The 18,859-nt window shown below is 41.9% G+C and overlaps 1 non-coding gene across 1 annotated transcript; it reads right to left on the bottom strand.

The window, feature by feature from the left end:
* Positions 1-16,374: 16,374 nt before the first annotated feature.
* Positions 16,375-16,512, bottom strand: LOC127490384 (U4 spliceosomal RNA). The gene has a single exon (XR_007918349.1). It is a non-coding gene; the product is annotated as a U4 spliceosomal RNA (small nuclear RNA).
* Positions 16,513-18,859: the final 2,347 nt, after the last annotated feature.

The following is an 18,859-nucleotide window of genomic DNA, read 5'->3' as shown; positions in this document are numbered from 1 at the left end:
GAATGTGTCCCTTCAAAACTTCAGGTGCTGGGGCCAGCATTGTGGCACCGTGGGTTAAGCTCACGTGACACAGCCCCAACTGTCCTGGCCACTGGGGGAGTGAACCAGCAGATGGATGATCTGCTTCTCTCTGTTTCTCCCTCTCTCTGTCACTCTGCCTTTCAAATAAATAAAATAAGTCTTTACAAAAAAAAAAAAAAAAAGCAGCTGTTGATCCTTAGTAGCCAATAAGATAGCATTTAGAAGTGGGGCTTGTAGGGAGTGATTAGGTTATGAAGACTCCTCCCCTTGTGAATGAGATTACATCCTCATGGAAGAAGCTCATGTGCCCTGCCACCCTCTCCCAGGGGAAGACTTGGTGCTCCTTGCCTCTAGATGATGCAGCATCGAGGAGCCTTCCTGAGCAGCCATCATCAAACAAGTGCTCCTGCAGTGTCTTTTTTTAAATATAAAGATTTATTTATTTATTTGAAAGGCAGACTTACAGACAGAGAGAGAAGGACAGAGACAAGGAGAAAGATCTTCCATCCACTGGTTCACTCCCTGAGTGGGCATAAGAGCTGGGAGTGGGCCAGGCTGAAGCCAGGAGCCAGGGGCTTCCTCCACGTCTCCCATGGTGGTGACAAGGGCCCAAGGATCTGGGCCATTTTCTGATGCTTTTTCCTTCACATCTTAGCATGGAGCTGGATTGGAAGTGGAGCAGACAGGACTTAAATCAGTGCCCATATGGGATGCTGGCACTGCAGGCAGTGGCTTAACCCACAGTACCACAGTGCTAGTCCTCCTGCAACGTCTTGAAGACCTTGGATTTCTCCACCTCCAGAACCATGAGAAAATAAATGTATGCTGTTCATATATTTTCCAGTCTCAGGCATTTTTTTGCAGTGGTATAAACAAAGACAGAAATGGTCCTCCAGACACTCACACATATGAACAATAGTATCCAAGCAAGAACATTTACTGAAGCATTATTTAAAATTACAGAATTCTGGAGGCCTAAATGCCACCAATAATAAACTGATTAAATACATTGAGAATATGATTAGACAAGAAATACCATTCCATCTCTGTAAAGAGGAGAGGGTGGGACCAGCATTATGGCACAGAAGGATAGGCTGCTGGCATCTCATATGGGAGTGCCTCTTTAAGTATTGGCTGCTCCACTTCTGATCTAGCTCTCTGCTAATGTGACTGGGAAGGCAGCAAAAGATGGCACAAGTGGTTGGGCCCCACCAGCTATGTAGGAGTCCAAGTTACAGTTCCTGGCTCCTGGCTTTGACCTGGCCCAGTCCCTGTTGTATGAGGGAGAATAAAATGGAAAGCTCAGTTTGGATGCATTCAATTTCAGTTTATTTTAAGACTTAAACTTAGAAATAGCTGAGAACTGTGTGGGCATTGTTGCACAACATGTTAAGTCACTGCTTTGGGATGACCACATCCCATATTGGCAGAGTGCCTATCACTGAGTCCCCCTTCTGCCTCTGCTTCCAATCTACCTTCCTCCTAATGCACTTGGAAGGCAACCGATGATGGTTCAAACACAAAGTCCCTGAGCATCATGTGGGAGGCCTGCACAGAGTTCCTGGATCCTGGCTTCAGCCTGGCCTACCCTGTGCTGTTGCAGGCATTTCAGGAGTGAACCACCAGATGGAATATGTCTCTGTCTCTCTCTTTCTCTCACTCTCACTCTGGCTTCCAAATAATTGAAATATGAATAAATTAACTTTTTTATTAAAGGGATCTTTTCAAAAAGATTTTTATTCATTTATTTATTTGAAAGGCAGAGTTACAAAGGGAGGAAGAGAGACAGAGAGAGAGATCTTCCATCAGCTTGCTACTTCACACGTCAAATGGCCGCAACAGCTGGCAGCTGGGGCTGGGCCAGTCAGAAGCCAGGAACTTCTTGAGAGTCTCCCATGTGGGTGCAGGGGCCCAAGCACTTGGGCCACATTTGGATGCTTTCCCAGGCACATTAGCAGGGAGCTGGACTGGAAGTGGAATAGCATGACATGAACCAGTGCCTATATGGAATGCCTGTGTTGCAGGTGCAGACCTAATCTGCTGTGCCACAGCACCAGCCCCAATCAATTTTTTTTTGTTGTTGTTGAAAAAAGAAAATAGCTGGGGGCAGTGTTGTGGTGTAGCTGCCACCTGGGTCTCTGGCATCCCATCTGAGAACTGGTTCCTTTCTGGTCTGCTTCATTTCTGATCTGGTTCTGTGCTAATGGCCTTGGAAAAGCAGCAGAGGATGGTCCAAGTGTTTGGGCTCCAAACACCCATGTGGGAGACCCAAATAAAGCTCCTGACTCTGGGCTTCAGCCTGGCCCAACCCTGGCTGTTGTAGCCATCTGGGGAGTAAACCAGATGATAGATCTCTTATTCTCTCTCTGTAACTGACTTTCAGTTAAATAAATAGATCTTTTAAAAAGGAAAATGAAGTAGCTGAGAAGAAGAATCAATGAGTAGGAAAAGCAGAAAGGTCTGGGTTTGAAATTAAATTTTTGGAGGTTTGCGAGGTAACTGTGATTACCAAGATACTATCACAGGAAGAAGGCACACCTTTTGGAGTAAAGCCTAGAAGAGGAGTCCTAGAGGTAGGCAATGCATGATTTAAGGGGGAAGAGTTTCTTTCAGAGACAAAGAAACCAGAGAGATGAGATGTTATTTCATCAAGGTTTATTTATTTAAAAGACTGACAGAGAGGAGAGAGATTCATCCTCCATTTGCTCATTAACTTCCTGGGTGCCCACAATAGCCAAAGACTGAGTAAGACCCAAGCCAAGATTCAGGAATCCTATCTGGGTCTCCCACATGGGTGACAGGAACTCAAGTACATCAGGGGCCAGTGCTGTAGCGAAGCAGGTTAACGCCCCAGCCTGAAGCGCCGGCATCCCATATGGGCACCAGTTCGAGTCCCAGCTGCTTCACTTATGATCCAGCTCTCTGCTATGGCTTGAGAAGGCAGTAGAAGATGGCCCAAGTCCTTGGGACCCTGCACCCATGTGGAAGATCCTGAAGAAGCTCCTGGCTCCTGGCTTTGGATCAGCACAGCTCCGGCCGTTGTGGCCAGTTGGGGAGTAAACCGTCGGATGGAAGACCTCTCTCTCTCTACTTCTCCTCTCTCTGTATAACTCTGACTTTCAAATAAATAAACTTTTAAAAAAAGAAAGTACATCAATCATCATTTTCTGCCTCCCAAATGCATTAGCAGGGAGCTGCATCAGAAGGGGAGGGGGCGCTGTGGCACAGTAGTCCTAGGTGCTCCACTTCTAATTCAGCTCCCTGCTAATGCACCTGGAAAGCTGCAGAAGATGACTCAAGTGTTTGGGCCCCTGCTACCCACATGAGGGACCCAGAAGAAGCTCCTAGCTCTTGGCTCAGCCCCAGCCATTGCTGCCATCTGGGGAGTGAGTCAGTGATGGAAGATTCTCTCTTACTGTGTGTCTCCCTCTCTCTCTGTGTGTAACTCTTTCAAATAAATAATCTTACTTTAAAAAAAATACAGGAAAAGGAAAAAGGAAAATCAGACTCAAGTTGTGACAGCATTTTGAAACAATCTAAGTGATAAGCTACAAAGGAAGATATTGTCGCTCCCCCTCTTCATGGGGGAGCAACACTAAACCCTGCCTAGGCTTCATATCCGAGTCACGGCACCATTATGTCGCTCCCCCTCTTTGTGGAGGAACGACACTAAACCCTGCCTAGGCTTCATATCCGAGTCACGGCACCACTATGTCGCTCCCCCTCTTCGTGGAGGAACGACACAGGACCCTGCGCTGTTCTTTCGTCTGCTCGGCCCTCCCCGGGTTTGCTGCTGGTTCTTCCCGGGTTGGCTACTATCCCTTCCACCTCCGTGGAAGGGCAGTTCCCCCTGGCCACATTCCCCACTTCCGCAGGGGAGCGGCACACCGCCGGCCGGCTTTCTCGGGGGCTGCACGGGTGTTCCTTCAGCTAGATGTTCCCCTTAGATGTTCCCGGTGCGTGCCGTCTCTCTCCTCCTTTATAGTCCTCCTCCGCCAATCCTAACTCGGCTGCCCACACGCCGAGTACGCTGCTCTCCAATCAGGAGCAAGTCCTACAGTTTATTAGTTGAACTGGAGGCAGCTGTGTGGAAGCTGTTTACTTCTCTCCCAGTGCCATATTGTGGGAGAGCAGATGCATAGAATAAGTCTTAATTCCAGTAACTCAGTCCAGTCCGGGCTGCTCCCCACAGATATCAAGAAAGTATGGATTTCTATGAAGTCAAAATAGGAATGCCTTAGGGAAGTTTGTTCCACACTTTTCTGGCAGATCAGTTAACTAAAATCATTAATAGATCTTAATTTGAGTATGCTCTGTGGTTCAGCTAAATATTCACAAATGCTGGCATAAGATCCCATACACTATACCCTAGTGCTGTATTTAATGTGATGGTTCGCTTTGTTCAGTTGATTGAATTAAATTTCGTTTTATCTTATTGAGTTAATTTCTCCAATATAGTTTCCATGTATTCCCCTAAAGCCTAGTTTTCTTTTGATTGAAAACAATGGAATAGCCCATAGAGATACGCAAAGTGTAGGCATATTATTCTCTTTTTCATGGAAGTAGAAATCTATTTATTTTGAATTAAAATTGGTTTGGATAGAGAAATGTATTCTATTGAATTAAACCACAAAGAAATTAGATGAGTATGGATGGAGTGCATGTTTGTTAAGTGACTTTCTGACTGCTGAAATTTCAGTGGCACAGATGCAGAGTAAAGTGGCTTCAGGAAGTGCCATGAGGGGGCCTGGGCCACCTGCAGTGTTTCTGAGCCTCAGAGTCCTGGGAAAGCAGGGAATCTGCAGGCACCCATGCAGTTGCGCTAATGTATCACACAATGGGGGTCGGCGTTTGGCATAGCAGGTTAAGCCTTTGCCTTGGATGCCGGCATTCTGTAGGGGTGCCAGTTTGAGATTCGGCTGCTCCACTTCCAATCCAGTTGCCTGCTAATGTGCCTGGGAAGACAGTGGAAGATGGCCCAAGTCCTTGGACCCTTGCACCCATGTAGGAAACAGGGGAAAGCTCTTGGCTCCTGGCTTCAGCCTGGCCCAGCCCCAGCTGTTGCAGCCATTTGGGGAGTGAACCAGAGGATGGAAGATTCTCTCTCTCTCACTCTCCCCCCAACCCCTCCCTCTCCTCCTCTTCATTCTCCTCCTCTCTCTGTAACTCTGGATTTCAAATAAATAAAATGAAATCTTTAAAAGATTATGTAAAATACAAGGAGGGTGCAATTTGGTCTGTTGCTAGGTAAATATCACTGTGAATAAGGAAGATAACTGGGCCGGCGCCATGGCTCACTAGGCTAATCCTCCGCCTGCGGCGCCGGCACCCCAGGTTCTAGTCCTGGTTGGGACGCTGGATTCTGTCCCGTTTGCTCCTCTTCCAGCCCAGCTCTCTGCTGTGGCCCAGGAAGGCAGTGGAGGATGGCCCAAGTGCTTGGGCCCTGCACCTGCATAGGAGACCAGGAGGAAGCACCTGGCTCCTGGCTTCAGATTGCCACGGAGCGCCGGCGGTAGCGGCCATTTGGGGGGTGAACCAACGGAAGGAAGACCTTTCTCTCTGTCTCTTTCACTGTCTTACTCTGCCCGTAAAAAAAAAAAAAAAAAAAAAGAAAGAAAGAAAAAAGAAAAGAAAAGGAAAAAAAAAAGAAAAGAAAAGGAAGACAACTGTGTGTATCTGGAGATAACTTAGTTGTTCAGTTTGAGTAGAGTACATTATCAAACCAGCAATCTTCGAACATAGGAACAGATTTTGCTATCTCAAGAATATCCGTGAAAAAAGAAAAGCTAGCTCCTGTTGAATAAATGTTCACTTTGTGTTTGAGAGATGGAGCCTTCAGTTAATTTGGGAAAGATGACTGAAATCAAAAGGAAACAAACAAATCTCTCTTTAATTAAAGGTGTAGTAAAAACCCAGAACTACAGGCACAGTGGGAGCTCCTCTGTCGGCAGGACCAAAGGCCCTTTTGTGTTCTCTCTTCACTTCCAGGAGTGTATGGCTCATTAAGTGTTTCCCAAAGGGAAGGGCACAAACCAATGCTGGCGCAAGTAAGCAGCAGCAGTGCCTGTAGGCGGAGAGAGCGTGCCACCCAAACAGGAAGGAGGGCTCTCCGAAATTAAACAGTTGTCAGTAGGTGTCAAATTTTGAATTAGAAAATCTTCAGAATAGAATAAAATCACAAAAACCAAAAAAGTAGTATATGCAAGAGATGCTCTCAGCAAACAATATTTTTTATTTTATTTATTTGTTTACTTATTTACTTTGGGAGTGGGTAGGGGGAATACGAATATTTAGCCCATAGGGTGTTCCTAATTTAATTATAATTTTTGTTATTGATGGTGATTATTCACCATAAACCATCCCTCGGAGGAATTGCAGTTCATTTAGTTATCATTGTTAGCTTTTCTATGTTTTTTTTTTCTATTTGTTTTTGTTGTTGTTATTGTGATTTTTGTCTCTGTGGTATCCATGTCTTCTGGTTGTAAAGTTTTCTGATTTCTGACTCAACTTATTTCTGTAACAAGATCAGATATCTTCATCTGTAATGTTAAAGTCATACTTGTATATATGATTTTAAAAGTTAGCTACAAAATAAAGATGTTTTAATTCCATTTTCCAGAACTTTTAAAAAAGATTTATATTATTTATTTGAAAGGCAAAATTACAGTGAGAGAGGGAGAGACAGAGGTAGAGAGATCTCTCTTTCATCCACTGGCTTATCCCCCAAATTCCCACAATGGCTGGGGCTGAGCCAGGCTGAAGCCAGTAGCCAGGAACTGCATTCAGGTCTTCCACGTGGGTTGTAGGGGCCCAAGCACTTGGGCAATCTTCTGATGCTTTCCCAGGAGCATTAGCAGGAAGTGGATCGGAAGCTGAGAACAAGCACTCTGATATGGGAGGCTATAGAGGACAGCTTAACCAGCTCCACTGTAATTCTGGCCCTCCATGAACTTTCTGAAGTATCTTCACATTTGCAGGTCAAATAGATTGACCAGTTGTACATTTCTTTGCTAGCTTTTCTTACATTAAATAAGTAAAACTGAATTCCTCAAAAGCCAGTTCCTTGTTCCTAAAATTTTGGAGTGTCAAACAAGGAGACATCACATAACAGATAATTAAAAATAAAGCAATGGGCTGACGCCGCGGCTCACTAGGCTAATCCTCCACCTGCGGCGCCGGTACCCCAGGTTCTAGTCCCAGGTGGGGTGCCAGATTCTGTCCCGGTTGCTCCTCTTTCAGTCCAGCTCTCTGCTGTGGCCTGGGAAGGCAGTGGAGGATGGCCCAAGTGCTTGGGCCCTGCACTTGCATAGGAGACCAGGAGGAAGCACCTGGCTCCTAGCTTAGGATTGGCATAGTGTGCCGGTCGTAGTGGCCATTTGGGGAGTAAACAAACGGAAGGAAGATCTTTCTCCCTGTCTCTCTCTCTCACTGTCTAACTCTGCCTGTCAATAAATAAATAAATAAATAAATAAATAAAGCAAGCAAGCAAGCAATGGATTGTCATAAGTGAACCTTTAAATGAATCTTCATTTAAAATGGATACTTCTTAAAAAGAAAAGCTTGGGGGCCAGTGCTGTGGCTTAGCCAGTAAAGCCGCCGCCTGCAGGGCTGGCATCCCATATGGGCTGGTTCGAGTCCCGGCTGTTCCACTTCCTATCCAGCTCTCTGCAATGGCCTGCGAAAGCAGTAAAAGATGGCCCAATTCCTTTGGCTTCTGTACTCATGGGAGACCCAGAAAAAGCTCCTGACTGCTGGCTTTGGATTGATCCAGGTCCAGCTGTTGCAGCCAACTGGGGAGTGAACCAGCAGATGGAGGACCTTTCTCTCTCTCTGCCTCTGCCTCTCTGTAATTCTGCTTTTTAAATAATAAATAAATCTTTAAAAAAAAAAGAAAAAGAAAATGGATCAACCACTTTCTTCTTGGCTCCCTTTTTTGCTGCCTTTTCATAAGGAGTTTATTCTTGCCAACCCTCATGGTGGTGCTCAGAGAGCTAAAAGACTATTCTAACATTTTCTTGTGAAATTTTCTGCTATATGCTTCCAGATATTCTCTAATCATTCCTTCAGTCATTTTATACGACTGCACTTTAAACGGGGTTGTGAAACTTTCCTTCCTCACTAGATAATTTTTCCCCAGTATTCTATATCTTTACAGAGATCTACTTGTCTTTATTAGCTGTGTAATAGTTATGTGATGAATATCCAAATTAGGTTTACTAAGACTGCTCCTTTGAAAATTTGTTGTTTCTATATTTTTGTGACTATAAATATTTCTGTCTTGAATATTTTTATATATTATCATTATAAATTTGGCAGATGCCTGTAGAATATTTCTAGAAAAGGAACTGTTAGGGTAAAAGTGAGATACCAAAGTTTTAATTTTTATTTATTTTTATGTTATTTAAAGGGCAGAGAGATAGACACAGGTACAAAAGGAGCTCCAAATATCCACAACAGCCAGGACAGGGAGGATAGGTCAGAACGCGAGAAACCAAAACTCAATATGGGTCTCTTCTAAATGTGGCAGGGACCCAAGTACTTGAGCCACCACCTACAGTTCCTAGGGTGCACATCAACAGGAAGTTGGAATTGGAAGTGGAGCTGGGACTTGAACTCAGCATTCTGATATAAGATGCAGGCCTTCCAAACAGTGTTTTAACCGCAGCAACAAATGCCTGTCCGAAGATCCTAGATTTTAAGAATCTAATTTTCAAAATTAGATGAAGTTTTTTTGTATTAGTAATGTGAGACTGGTCAACATTAAGATACTGCTAACTGTCATAATCATAGCCTTCAGGGTTTTTTGTTCATTTAAAGATTTATTTACTTATTAATTTAAAGGCAGAATTAGAATGACAGAGGGAGAGACAGAGAGAGAATGATCTTCCATTGGTTCACTCCCCAAAATGGCCTCAATGGCTGGGGCTGGGTCAGGCAGAAGCCAGAAACTTATATGGGATGTCAGCATTGCAGGTGGTGGCTCATCTGGCTACGCTACGGCAAGCCTCACCTTTCAGGGTTGTTATTGTTGTTGTTTAGAGATTTTTTTTATTTGGAAGCCAGAGATACAGAGAGAGGGAGATTTATGTATTTATTTGAGAGACAAAGTTGTAGTCAGAGAGGGAGAGACAGAGAGGTCTTCCATCCACTGGTTCAATCGAGCTGGGCAGATTCAATGCCAGGAGCCAGGAGCAGGAGTTTCTTCCAGGTCTCCCACATGGGTGCAAGGGCCCAAGCACCTGGGCCATTTCTGCTGCTTTTCCCAGGCCATTCCAGAGAGCTGCATTGGAAGTGGAACAGCCAGGACATGAACTGTCACTCATATGGGATACCGGCAATGCAAGCTACAGCTTTACCTGTTCTGCCGTATCAGGGACCCCGGCCTTTGGTTTCTTAAAGTGTTTCTATTTTGGGACTTTTGCCTATTACAATTTAGCTTTAAATTAAAATAATATAATTGCATTCATCTTTCATTTCCAATTCCTCCTGATAGTTTTCAGTCCTAAGGCATTTTTTTTTTTATGTCAAGCTGTGATTTGTCAGGTTTTATATCCCCTGAGTATTTTCAGTGTGTGTGGATGGGAAACCTCTGGGGAAAATCCAGCCTTTGCAGAAAAAGGCAGAAGAGACTCAGGAAGCGATGTTCCTTCCTCTGAGTGACCTCAGCATGAGAGGTGATGTCCTTCTGAACGTGACATGAAACAGTCTCACTTCAGCCTGAGACTCACTACGAACCTCAGCAAGCCAATCTAGTTTCGGACTTCATGGGCTGTCTTAAACTTTTTTTCACCTGTTCATAAAGGTTTTAATAGCTCAGAAGATCAGAGGAATCTAAGTTATAAACGTATCTTTATTATCTGATTGTTGTTTCACAATTATTTTTCTGCTTGTTCAAAACATTTTTGAAATGTTCAAAACATTTCAGAAATAAAAGTATAAATGAAGTGAAAACTCATAATACTCCATCTGGAGACAGAATTGTTAGTATTAATCAGTGTATTATTATTATAAGGTCTAAAAATAGGTGAAAAGAATAAAGTATTTATCTGATCTTACTGTATGAACAACACCCCAAGATTACTAAAATGTTCATTTAGGTCAAATCCTTGACTTATATGCCATTAATATTTCTTATTCCCTAATTAATACATTGAAAGTCCTATATTTCCCTGTACATACAGGGTTAGCTGTGATCTACAAACATTAACATGGGCTGTTTTCACAGTGTTTTAATTCTAAATTCTTCACGATGATATTCATTTTGCTCAGGAGTTTCTTAATATCATGTTGCTAATTTCCTAGACACAATATTTTGAATCAACCATCTGTTAATGATTTTAAACTTATTGTATTATCAGCAGATCTAATGTGCTAAAGCTTTCTTTCTATCCTAGTACATGAACATTTTTATCTTACTTTAAAGATTTATTTTATTTACTTGAAAGGTAGAATGACAGAGAGAGAGAGAGAGAAAGAGAGAGGGAGAGAGAGTGAGAGAGACCTTCCATCTATTGATTCACTTCCCAAATGATTGTAATTGCAGAAGCTGGATCAGGCCAAAGGCAGGAGCCCAGAATTCCATCCAGGTCTTCGACATGGGTACCAGAGGCCCAGGTATTTGGGCTATCTTCTGCTACTTCCCTTGGCACATTAGTAAGTAGCTGGATAAGAAGCAGAGTAACCAGGACTCAAATAGGTGCTCTAATATGGGATGCCAGTGTTTCAAAAGGGGCTTAACCAGCTGTGCCACAATGCTGGCCCCAGGACATATTTTATTTTAGTAGCTATATGTGCTCAAAAAGTTAATGTATTTTCCCTAATGGAAACAAAATTTTTTATAGCTGAATTTCAAACATGATTTGTTAGGTATTCCTTTTTAAATTTAAGACTCATCTTAAAATCTTAATTCAAGAAGTGCTTCAGGTTTACATGTAAATAAGAGTAAACTGGCCGGCGCCGCGGCTCACTAGGCTAATCCTCCGCCTTGCAGCACCGGCACACCGGGTTCTAGTCCCGGTCGGGGCGCCGGATTCTGTCCCAGTTGCCCCTCTTCCAGGTCAGCTCTCTGCTGTGGCCCAGGAGGGCAGTGGAGGATGGCCCAAGTACTTAGGCCCTGCACCCCATGGGAGACCAGGAGAAGTACCTGGCTCCTGCCTTCGGATCAGCGCGGTGCGCCGGCTGCAGCACGCTGGCCGCGGCGGCCATTGGAGGGTAAACCAACGGCAAAAGAAGACCTTTCTCTCTGTCTCTCTCTCACTGTCCACTCTGCCTGTCAAAAAAAAAAAAAAAAAAAAAAAAGAGTAAATTATATGCTTTAATGATAAAGTCCCAGTCAGAATGGAGTAAACTCCATATTCATCCTTAATTTATACTTCTTGTATTCCCACCCTTTCTGCTCTTACTTACTGGCTTTCAGAGCTAATTAAGCCTTCAATTTATCGCTTTCCTTAATTTCTTTTTATTTTTTTAAAACTTTTATTTAATAAATATAAATTTCTATAGTACAACTTTTGGATTATAGCGGTTCTTCCCCCCCATAACCACCCTCCAACCCACAAATCATCCCATCTCTTACTCCCTCTCCCATCCCATTCTTCATTAAGATTCATTTTTAATAATCTTTACATTCAGAAGATCAACTTAGAATGTACTAAGTAAAAATTTCAACAGATTGCACCCACACAGCCACACAAAGTATAAAGTACTGTTTGAATACTAGTTTTACTGTTAATTCGCATAGTACAACACATTAAGGACAGAGATCCTACATAGGGAGTAAGTGCAAAGGGACTCCCGTTGTTGATTTAACAATTGACACTCTCATTTATGACATCAGAAATCACCCGAGGCTCTTGTCATGAGCTACCAAGGTTATGGAAGCCTCTTGAGTTCACAAACTCCAACCTTATTTAGACAAGGCCATAATCAAAGTGGAAGTTCTGTCCTCCCTTCAGAGAAAGGTACCTCCTTCTTTGATGGCCCCTTCTTTCCGCTGGGATCTCACTCACAGAGATTTTTCATTTAGGTCATTTTTTTTCCAGAGTGTCTTGGCTTTCCATGCCTGAAAAATTCTCATGGGCTTTTTAGCCAGATCCGAATGCCTTAAGGGCTGATTATTAGGCCAGAGTGCTGTTTAGGACATCTGCCATTCTATGAGTCTGCTGTGTATCCTGCTTCCCGTGTTGGATCTTTCTCTCCTTTTTAGTTCTATCAGTTATTATTAGCAGACACTAGTCTTGTTTATGTGATCCCTTTGACACTTAATCTTTTTTTTTTTTTTTTTGACAGGCAGAGTGGACAGTGAGAGAGAGAGACAGAGAGAAAGGTCTTCCTTTTGCCGTCGGTTCACCCTCCAATGGCCGCTGTGGCTGGCGTGCTGGTAGGAGCCAGGTACTTATCCTGGTTTCCTATGGGGTGCAGGGCCCAAGCACTTGGGCCATCCTCCACTGCACTCCCTGGCCACAGCAGAGAGCTGGCCTGGAAGAGGGGCAACTGGGACAGAATCTGGCGCCCCGACTGGGACTAGAACCCAGTGTGCCAGCGCTGCAAGGCAGAGGATTAGCCTAGTGAGCCGCGGTGCCGGCTGACACTTAATCTTATCTTTATGATCAGTTATGAACTTAGACTGATCACTTTAACTAGTAAGATGGCATTGGTACATGCCCACTTAATGGAATTTGGAGTCCCATGGCAAGTTTCTAGCTCTAGCATTAGGGGTAAGTCCGAGTGAGCATGTGCCCTTAATGAATTCTAACCAGTTTTAACCCTCATGTGAATGAGGGGGGATCCCTCAAATCTAATTTGAACTAGTAAACTCGGGCAAAATTTAGACACCATAGCATGAGAATGATTGAATACCTAGATTTCTGAACCAAAGAGATGTTTAAAACCTGTAAGCCTATAGATTCAACTTATTGTCTAGTAACTAAATGTTTAGTTGTGATTAACTGTTGACTGTTTCTGTATTTGTGGTGGTGGTGATAGAAGTGGGAAAGAATGTACACAAGCCTGGGAAGTAGAACTTTGTGCTTTCATGTTGTTAAAGTAGCACTGATTAACATGACAGTGAACATACTTTTGAGTAACTAGGAACAAGTGGTTAGTGTAGTTGTAAATAGAATCCTTGGTAGTTATCTTTCTAATTTACCAGAGTGGGAAAAGTGATTATGCCCTCACTTTTTGAGAGAAATGAAAGACAGAAGCCCGCTTTTTTCCTTTTATTTACCTTTATGGAGCCAATGTTCCCGCTGCATCTTGGATGTGCTTCCCACCATGAGGTCTGCTGACAACATGATGAGGCATGTTCCTCATGGAGTTCCCCATGAAGAGCTCAGACAATAGTCGACGTAGTGGCAGACATGCTGGAACGAGCAGGAGGCACATACTGGGGAGCCATCCAAACCTCATTTGGTATACGGGCTCCCATCTATTCTGCTCGTAGATTTATTATTATTGGCAGCAGGCAGCCTCTGGTTGCCCTGCTTGCTGCTCCCATGCAACATGTGTTATCAGTAGTCAGATTCTAGTTGTCCTGCATGCCCACTGCTCCCTTGAAGCAGGTTCAATAAATCTAACTGCTCACTCAAAAAAAAAATAAAAATAAAAAAGACTGCTAGTCCATTCCATACCACCAATGCCAATTTCTTGCATCCTGGACTTTTCATTTAAATCTAGTGGACTCAGAGTAGGCCTTGTGTTACTGTCATAGACTTAATAGGGCTGAAATAACATTTACTGAATCACAGAATGGTATATATTTTTCTTTTGAATCTGTGTTTTCTTAAGGGCTGGGAATCAACCTACACACACTCCCCTTTCATTGGGAAGAGTTTTGGTTTTAATATAAGTTAGCTTGACTATTGCAGAGAAAAGTCACGGCATTTTCTTTTTCTAATCATAGTGACCAACTGTGATACTTTAAAGGTCGGAATCACTTGTCATCCAGATTGGGGTCAGCAGAAATATATTTCATCTTTGAAAGAAAACAACCAGATCAATTTCATCACAAAAGAATGATTTGGGAGCATAAAAGCACCCCTACCCACAACACGCACGTACACAATTGTTCAATAATAGTAAGATGGTTACAAGGGGCAATTGTCAGACCGTAAAAATCATCAATCAAGTTCTATAGGAGACTGGGTAGCCAACGAAGAGGCTTTTGGGGATAAGGTAGCAGCTATTGGGAGTATGAAACTTAGGTGAACACCAAATCTACCTTCTCAAAAAACAAAAATTAAACAATCTGCAGAAATAAAACATTATGTCTGAAACTTGAAAAACACTATGTTCCCCTCACCATTCTAAATGTATATGTGACTATCGGTTGTGTATTGCCTTGTAATAAAACATATCAAAAGTTAGCACTTAATACAACAATCGCTTATTAAGTTCATGTTTCTATACAGCATCAGTTTGGGCTGGGCTGATCAGGACATTTCTTTCATTGTTTCATTGAAGTGCACTCATGCATTTATTGTTAGTTGCTAATTCTATGGTGAGTCAGTGAACTATTTGTGGGCTGGTGTATCCAGGTGACCTCACACATCTAGCTGAGAATGAATGTCTATTGGCTAGTATGGCTCATAATGGCTGGGACTGGGCCAGTCTAAAGCCAAGAGCCTGGAACTCCATCCAGGTCTTCCTCGCTGGTGGCAAGGTCCCAAGCATTTAGGCCATCCTTTGCTGCTTTCTCAGAACATTAGCAGGGAGCCTGATAGTGGAACAGCCAGGACTCAAACTGGCACTCATATGGTATACTGGCATCCCAGGCAGTAGCTTAACCTGCTACACCACAATACCAGCCCCAGCTTACAAAATTTTTTAAAGCAGAATTTATTCATTTTCAGTTAGAAACAGTTCTTAAAAAAATGACGGGAAATGATTACAGAAGAATAAGCAGTGACACTAACAAAAGCCATAGAAATATCAGAGAAAGTAACCTCCTTAGGAAAACAGATCAGGTTTGAAAATGATGCCACATTTTCCAGTGATTGTGAGTTTTCAAAAAGTTGCAGAGCAATTAATTAAGAACTGTAAACTGATCTGAATTTACCAAAGTTATATGGACTGGTGAGACTCTGGGTACGTGGGTGATTGATATGGAATTTGCTTTTCATTGCAAATCATTTTGTGTCTCTCAAATCACATGCATTATTTACTCCTAAAATTAATTAACAGTTGGCTGTGTTTGGAAATAACAAATATAGCTAAAACCCTGTATGTGGGTGAAAATCTTCCTCTTTCAGCCAAAAATGACAAGATTGAGCCTGGTAAGCTATACAATCAGTGACCAGGTAAATTAAGCCAGAAAGTGGAATGCCATTTTATGCCTGGCTGAGTTTCAAAATTGACACCACATCAACGTCTGACTCATGCCAAATAATACATCTGAGTTTTAAAAAAATAAAAATGGTAACTGGTATAGTCTAGAAATTTTCCATTGTGGAAATTAAATTTTAACAGAATGAAATGGCAATTTGGTGATATTAATTAGCATGGTCCTCAAGCAATTAAATAAATCTTTAAAAATGTATTTTTATATTCTCAAGACAGAACCTGTCCAAAAATATCACCCTAATGATGGTGGTCTCTGAACACCAGATTAAAATACACCCAGGCTTCATGTGTTTTATAATTACAGAGTTTGGAAATTTTCATTAGCTTTCAGATTAGCAAGGAATGTTATGAACAGAAAGATTTTCCAAATTTCTCTATGTGTGATCATATTTACACAGTTTCCCAAGACCTTGTAGAAAGTCTAGTAATGTGTTGAGCTTTAGCTCTTGTCTTGAGAAGTTTCTAACCATGTAGCTATTTTATCTCCATAGTTTATCACATTCTTTTTTTTAATATTTATTTATTTATTTATTTGAAAGCAGAGTTACAGAGTAAGAGACAGAGAGAGGGAAAGAAGGAGAGAGGTAGAGAGGGAGAAGGAGAAGGAGAGGGAAAGAGTTGGAGAGGGAGAGGAAGAGGAGGGGAGGGAGAGAGAGACAGAGACAGAGACAGAGACAGAGACAATCTTCCATCCACTGGTTCAGTTCCCAAATGGCCACAACCACCAGGGCTGAGCCAGGTCAAAGCCAGGAACCTGGAGCTTTTTCTGAGTCTCCTACATAGGTTCAGGGGCTCAAGAACTTGGGCCATCCTCTGCTGCTTTCCCAGGCATATTAGCAGGGAGTTGGATCGGAAGTGGAGCAGCCACGACTAAAACTGGTACCCATATGGAATGCTGGTACTGCAGGCAGTGGCTTAACCAGCAGCAGCACAGCACTGGCCCATAGTTTGTAACATCCTTATGACGATGATAAGCAAAATCTCTGCTCTCTCATGACTATTTGCACATGAGCAAAATAAGAAAATATTTTAGAAATCTGATCTCCTCCCCCAAAACATGCAGGATACTTGTAGGATTGTGGAGTTTTCAATTAGCAATAATCGCACCTCAGATAAACCTCATTGGCTATGATACTGCCACTGCACAAAGCTAGGATTATGGAGTGGAATGGATTTTAGACATCAGTTTAGTCAAACTCCATTTTTTCATAGATGAAGAATGCTAAGGATCATAGAAGTCAGATGATCGATTCATGAACACTCAGCAAATACTCAGCAAATGGAACCAGACTGCAAGTTTCTTATCAAGTTGCCTCGCAAAGAATATGTATTTTCCTACCATTAAATGCACACTTGTTATTTCCTGATAGTCCCAGTACAGACTTTGACATAAAAATACTGGGGTAGAGAAGTATGAGAAAAGTGAACCACTAAGCCTGCATATGAGAACAGAACCCTCATGATCTCATCTTTGCCCAAAGGCCTCACCTCTTACTACTACTAGTTACCAGCACTGATTTTGGGGGAATGCTTGTATTCAGATGCTAAGAGATGGTTTGAGAACTTCAGTCCCACAAGTTCAAATTTCTCTGATCCCTACCTGAAATACCCTACCTGAAATCATATTTTTGTGCATTAGCTTTGGCTGAAACTTTCTTTATTATCTGTAGTTACCAACAGTATTTGTAAACCACTTCTTTCCAGTGCAGTCTTGCCTGATCATCATTAACTATTTGTCTGCTTTTATGATGTTTTATGCAGAATTATCCTCAAACTTTGGATTTAAAAACACAAATCATGCATTCTATTAATAACTACCTGCATATGTGAAGAATAATTTCTGAATGGAAGATGCTTGCTAAGCATCTCTGTTGTGTTTCTTTGGAACTGTTTTGTTTTGTTTTGTTTTGTTTTTTTTCTTTTAAGGAAAAAGAACTGCCCAGATTTTCTTGTTGCCCTTGCCCTTTAATTCACCAACAGGGAAATAAATGCAACCAACAATTTCTCAATAGCTCCCTACTCCAGTATCCTGCAGTGGCTACCTGACATTTTTGATATAGGCATTTTGATGTTGTCCTTTATATATGTCTATTTTCATTCTGACTAAAAAGCAAACATTAAACTTTCTCACCAGAGATAAAAGCCTTATTTTTTCTCTGCTTATAAGAATAAATGGAAATCTCCCTGTTAAAAATGGGTACTTTAATTTATCTTTTTGTTTTACATATGTTTGCAGAAATGTAACAACAACAAAAAAAAACAAAATGATGGAGAAAGGAGATAAGAGATTTCCACGAATTTTTAGAAAGAAGATAACAATGATTGAGAGCTTGGATCTAGATCTGTATAAAGCAAGGCTTTTTAATTACTCATTATCTTCAAGAAGTTTACCATATAATTGGGGAACAATCTAACAAATTGGGTATAAAAGGCAATTCATAATTAGGCGCTAAGTTGTGCTGGCACTGAGAATGTTCCCAGTTCAAAGTATTGAGGGCAAGATCAGAAAAGAAAGCTTTGTGGTGAGAAGAATGCTTCTCAACTCTCCTTCTTACCCCCTGCCTGTTTCACAGCCATATACATATCTCCAGGAAAATTACTAATTTGTTTTCATAATAGGAGTACATGAGTGTACTACAATTAAAGAAATTAATGAAAGAAGTATTTATAGGAAATTTCATTTGGAATAAATTACTGCAATGTTGCTGGGTGTGACAATGGTATTGATTCTGTTTTTAAATTTTTCTTATAAAGATGCATATTAAAATAGTTATAGATAATTTTTTCATAACAATACTCTACAAAAATTTTTTTGGTGCAATATAAATAAAAGAGCAGAATATTCATCATTAATGAAGCTGGGCAGTTGGTCTGAGAAGATGACTATTCTCTCCCTTTTTCTATGTTTTGATTTCACACAACACAAACAAAAAACCCACAGCAAATATTATACTTGTAGGCAAGATTAAATTTTGAGACAAAAACCTAAAGCCCTCTGTCACTAATACTTCTTTGGCATCTGTTGAGTTTAGCTGTGGAAGAAAACCAGTGGCTTGTGCCAATTCTCTCTCTCTTGCTCTCTCTCTTTTATTAGGTATTATTAGAGAGACAGAGAGAGAGCTCTTTTCTGCTGATTCATTCCCCACATGCCCACAGAAACCAGGAATTGACCAGGGCCAAAGCCAAGAGCTGGGAACTCCATCCAGGTCACCCACATGGATGGCAGAAGCCCAACCACTTGAGCCTCCATTACTTCCTCCAATGGTCTGCACTAGCATGAAGCTGGAGTCAGGAGCCAGAGCTGGGAATCAAACTCAAGCACTCTGATGGGGGGTGCAGGCATCTTAAGTGTAGTCTTAACTGCTAGGCTAACCATCTGCTCCCAAACCTCTGCTTTGTTACATATTGTTTATGTACACAAATGCACAGAACAATGATATAAAATCAAAGAAACATGCCAGGTGTTGAGAAGGCTGCTAACAGATGATCAAATTCCAGT

The sequence above is a fragment of the Oryctolagus cuniculus genome, chromosome 2 (assembly GCF_051225735.1).
Source record: "Oryctolagus cuniculus isolate XC-2025 breed Fujian yellow rabbit chromosome 2, ASM5122573v1, whole genome shotgun sequence".
Lineage (NCBI taxonomy): Eukaryota > Metazoa > Chordata > Mammalia > Lagomorpha > Leporidae > Oryctolagus > Oryctolagus cuniculus.
The sequence above is the reverse complement of the archived record's forward strand: the minus strand, read 5'-3'. Positions and strand labels throughout refer to the sequence as shown.